Here is a 5,701-nt window from a genome sequence, read left to right on the forward strand (position 1 = left end):
AGCTTTCTTGGCTAATTATATCTAGAGTATTCCAATTTATATTTGTATTAAAATCTCCAGTTATTATAATTCTTTCCGATTTCTCTTCCATTTTATGTAGTAATGCTCTTAAACTCTGAATTGTACTCTCTGCCAGGTCCTCATATTCGTCTCTTTCCCATGTGTTTGATCTGGGTGGCATGTACAAATTGGCTACAATTACTTTCCCTTCAGATGTGTTGATCTCTATTGCAATCAGTTCTACTTGTAAGGGTATATCTAGTTCTATTTCTTTGACTTTTGGATTTTTCTTAGTTAATATTATAATTCCTCCTTCCTTTTTTAAGTTTCTATCTCTTCTCCATATATTATATTCCTCTAAATTTAGTATGTCATTTGATATCCTTGGTGTTAATTTTGTTTCAGTTAGGCATATTATATGTGGTTCATTTTCTCTGACATAATCATTCATCTCTAATAATTTAGATACCATTCCATCCACATTTGAGTACATCAACTTGATCATCTTGTTTATATACTTGTCATGACATGGTTCTACTACCTTCCTCCTTTTTATTCCTTCCTGTACCACGTTGAGTACACCGTTTCCCGTCCGATCAGCGAAGTTAAGCAACGTTGGGTCTGGTTAGTACTTGGATGGGTGACCGCCTGGGAACACCAGATGCTGTTGGCACCCCTACGTGTCAAGTGGGGTTGGTGGAGGATTAGTGCCCCTCCCTGTAAAACAATTAACTCTAAGCCCTTGGCCACCCCGTTTGGGATACATGGCGTCTGGCAATGAATGAATGAATTATGTACCACTTTCGTATGCAATCCTATTACTTTGTAAAAAAAAATGTGTTCTTCTCCTCTTCTGATCTTCCCTCATTTTTTGTTTTTGCTTCCTCCCTCTTCTTTTTCAGTAATTCCAGTTCCTCTTGTGTTAGGCATCTTTTTATCCATACATTTTTGAACTCCTCTTTTTCCATAAGATTCTTTGCATTTTTTAGTATCTCCTCCACGGTGTTTACACTCTGGAAGGTTACCTTTAGAGGTCTTGACTTGCTTTTCTCGTATTTCCCTAACCTTTTGTGTTCCTCTATGTCTTTACTACAGATTTCCTCTGATACTTCTTTCAATAAGCTCATTACATTTGCCATCTCCTTTTTGTCTCTTGAGATCTTGTTTTTTACTTCTTCCTCTTCTATACCAGTGATTACTATAGATTTGTTGATATCTACTGAATCTCTGACAAACTTTGGATTGTTTTGGATTATTTTTTTCACTTTCTTTTTAATGATTTTTTTCTTCCACCCTTGTTTCTAAGTCTTTCTTTACTTTCACCATTTCAGCATACGTGGTTTCCACATCATTTTTGTAGCTTTGCACAGCTTCATTCACCTGTGTTATCTTCTCAATATCACTGCTCTGGTCTATCAGACTGCTTACTTGCCTAATTGTCTGTGTATCATTTTTTAACTCTTCCATAATACTCTCGTGGTTGACTACTGTAATTGCCATTTCACTCATTTTCCTCCTAAGTGTATTCACTTCCACTGTTAGTTCACATATGGTTGTGTCTTTCTTGTTGACCTCCCTTCCTAGTTTTTCTATTTCTTCCTTTTGCAAGGGCATCTGCTTCTCCAGTCTGTGTACACGCTCCACCAGTTTATTGTGAGTCTCCATTTTAACCAGTTCTTGGTAGAAATCATCATCCTGCTTTCTACCTTTATCCCTTGTCTTTTCCGAATTTGCTTTACTAAAGTATGTGGCCATTTTGCAATACTAAAAGCACAGAGTACTTACATTCCCTGGGGCAGTTGCAGTCTAAACAAACAATCAGCTGATTCAGTGCATTCTTTCGCTACTCAGTTCTCTTTTCTGTTTGAACAAGTTTTGTTTAAACTTTTTCTTATTTTTTTTTTTTTTAATAATAGAAAACCATTTAGTCTGACCTGGTAGAGCTTGAATTATATAAAGATACTAATTCAGGTAATGTGTGTGTGTGTGTGTGTGTGTGTGTGTGTGTGTGTGTGTGTGTGTTACCCAGAATTGTACAGTGGGATTTATTCTGTAAAGGTCCACTTTATTGCCGCCAATTAATACCTCAATTCTTATGTGTGTCTTGGGTTCCTAACATTATATACTTGTTATTGTTTATATGTCATTACCATCGCAAGTAGGTTAATCAAGGCTAGGCTAGGTTAGGTTAGGTTAGGTTGGTTAGATTAATGTTAATTATGCATATTAACATCTTTAACCCAAGGCATCCCATCGACGTATGGGTACGTTGCAACATTTTGTCACAGCTAGACCCACCGATATACTGGTTCGTCGCGCAGTTGCAAGGTTCATAATTTGCACAATTTTTAATTTTTGCATGTGATTTTTGGTACATATACACGGGACAACTTCCTCTATTCCTCTACAAGATGCCAGGCAGGGAAAATGCCTTATCCTGCATGACCTCCCCCCCCGCACGCCATTGTCTCGGCAATTCACCTGTTTCACCTGTTACCAGTGACCTGGCCAATAAAGACATTCAGGACCAGAGTGATTCCCCAATCGATGACAATGTGGAGGACAAAGTTTACATAGCATTAGAGGAGTCAGAAATGATGATCAGGTAATGTCATCAAAAAAGGTCATGTATATTGATGTGTTAGTGAGTGAAACAATGCTTATATTGCCTATATTACCGCACTGTTTGAAAACCAATATATTCTCGTACTACATGTAAATTCGTACCAAATAAATAAATATATACCGTTTGTGAGTGATGTGGAATAGTTACCCTCCCGTAGAAATCGTTTTCTTTGGAGCCAGCCTGATAGAAAACACAGTAAGGTAAGGAGGTACTGCTACCTGTATCGAGTATTTTAAACCTCAGGTGAGCGATTTCTTTATGAATTTTCGATGTTTCTCACCAAAAGCGGAGGTTAGAGCCAAAAAATTTTTTTTCCAAAATTGGTCGGGACTGGGGGGAGTCATTGGTGGAAAATCGGTCGGGACGTTACGGGTTAACCCAACAATTTTCCCTATCTTCATAGCCCTCCCCAGTATTGGGAGCCATGTTTTAAAACTGTTGGCAAATTGGGAATTATACACTCATTTCCAATGGTCTATAGGTCATTATAAATTAACTCTATATGAACAAAAATCAGAAAAAAATGGTGAAATCGACAGCAGCAATAAACGGGACATTTACCATTTAGTTTATGTTGTACGATTAGCCTGGTTCATGACATGGCTTAATCAACTGTTGATCCAAGTTTATCAAAAACGTTGTATTGTTTAGGTTTGGTTGGGTCAGTGACAATAATCATAATGGAATAGGTCGGGGTTATGGCAGTTCTGTGCAAACTGAAATTAAGCATTCATCAAACATCTGGCCCAGACAGTCTTGTAAAGTATACAGTCAACTGTTTCTGACAAACCTCCATTTACTAACTTTCTGCTTGATGAAACCTTTTGAGTCAACTGAACCCAAATTTTTTTTATTCATGTCAAAGCCTGTATGGTCGATGCTGCTGGCCAGTTGACAAAAGGTGTCAGTCTAGCTCATTCTGCCACAATCAGTAATTCTGCCACTCAGCCACTTAGGCTACCTAGTTTTTATTTATGGTCATATTGTACTGAAGTACAGTGCTTTTCCAAAAGTTCGAGTTCTAACTTTCATAAAATAACTGATTTCCAGAGATTTTTGAAAGACTCAAGTTACTGAAAACAAGTCTTGAAATAATATATTATAAAATATGAGGACTAGTATGCAGAGATTCTAATTGTTCCTTTCCATTGGCAGATTCTTACGGAAAGTATTATTAGTACTATACTGTACAGTTTATAGCACAGATAGTTAACGTTTCATCTTTAACAAAGCAAGAAAGTTCAGAACAGACAATATATGCCTCATGTTGGGTATTATACGGTACTTTTACCCAACCTTCACATATTTACCTTTCTAAGTATAGGGTCCATTACATTGATTTGAGGCATAATCATTTTCTCTGAATTATATTTGAAACTTAACCATTATGCCATTAATCTGTGGTTATTCAAATGAATTATAATGATGGACAACTTGCAACACTCTCTTTCCAGAGTTAAACAAGAAGAGAGGGAGTTAAAGAAAAAACTCAAAACTACAGGCGGCGGCCCTCCCCTCAAACCTGCACAGCCCAGTGACGAGATGGCATTAGCAGCATCACTGATAACCGAAGAACTCACGATGTGGGACAATGTAGTAGAACAGTGGTTATTCACCAAGTGGACATGGCTGGGGATCCGATATCTAATGTCACAACCAGTAAGTATATCACATTTCCATTTGTAATAGGGTGTTGGTAAAATTTAATGCTTTATTATTGTAACATCATTTTATATGAATGCCTATTCTGAAGACCGTTCCACTTCTGAATATAGCTAGTATTCACCCCGTGGTTATAAATTAATGGTTGTTTTATACTGGTACTGTACATAGTAATGTGCATTTTCATGCTAGGTTTCAGTTATATGCCAATTTTTTGGCATGTAACTACTGTACCGTACTACTGTCGTTGATACAGTAGGCAGCTGGAATTTCATGGTCCATTTCCTTTATTTCAGTGACTTGCAGTTATTGTTTAGTACACAGGTAAGATACCTATGAAAACAATAGGCTGTGCTCAAGTCTACCTGAATGAAGTACGCTTATTTCTAGAAGAAAACTCTTAAGTGACTGAATGACAAATTGGCTTGCTGCTAGAACTACTCTGACATATGAAAGAAAATAAATGTTTGACATTGTTGTGTCCTAAAATATATCCTGTTAAATGAGTTTGCTTCAAAGTCAGGATTCATCTGAAATGTTATCAAGGTGAAGTGTTATTTGAGTAGGCTTCAAATTCAGGCATAATTGGATGTGGTAATAAGATGGACTGTTAACTGAGTAGGCTTCAGACTCTGGCATCATTGGAATTGTGACCAGGGTGGAATATATGCTGAAGTTACCCATCTCTTGCATTAATCCAACATTCTTTGAGGGATGAGAGTGGAGTTGGAGGATGTTTGTATAACTGCTGCTGGGTTATGTTGGTGCTAGCATCTGAATTTTTCTCTTCAGCACCCAGATTGCCTATAGAAATTAAAGCAAAACATGGCACACGACAACCCCCTCCCCCCCGCCTTTTTTTATTAACCACAGACTAACAGTGATAAAGCTTATCAATTGTATGCATACGATATAAAGATAACTTATTCAGCACCATGTGTAAACAATAATCATGTATTTCATTGCCCATAATCTTGCACACTATAAACATTTTGGATACATTATTTTGTTCCTTCTCTTGTACACATGTCCTGCAGCTTTTATAAAAATGATATTGGGTCACAGGAAGATGAACAACAATATGTGAGATTTCTTTCCTCATATTGCAGGTGTGGCAAATGTCCAGCAGCCTTCCTCCTCTGCCCTTCCTTCCTCCAGCTCTGTGAACATTGTCAAACTTTCCTTCCACCTCATTTGTACCTCACTTCACTCTTTACCCCCAGGCGAGTACCCCTGTTTCTAGTTCTTCTACTTTCTCCCAGCCCACCCTCTTTAACATGCCATCCACTTCATTTGTACCTCCTGTTAGTCATCCCTATGAACACTTGGGAAGCACCATTACAACCCCCATTTTATGAGCTCCATACAGTATTCCCAAACCTGCCCTAACAGATACTTCCCATGTAACTCTTT

At 37.7% G+C, this 5,701-nt stretch overlaps 1 pseudogene; it reads left to right on the plus strand.

Annotated features, from left to right (window-relative positions):
- The first annotated feature begins 556 nt into the window (after positions 1-556).
- Positions 557-673, plus strand: LOC145397311 (5S ribosomal RNA; annotated as a pseudogene).
- Positions 674-5,701: the final 5,028 nt, after the last annotated feature.

This window comes from Coenobita brevimanus, chromosome 40 (assembly GCF_032717465.1).
Source record: "Coenobita brevimanus isolate Jiangsu-jjx chromosome 40, ASM3271746v2, whole genome shotgun sequence".
NCBI classification, from domain to species: domain Eukaryota; kingdom Metazoa; phylum Arthropoda; class Malacostraca; order Decapoda; family Coenobitidae; genus Coenobita; species Coenobita brevimanus.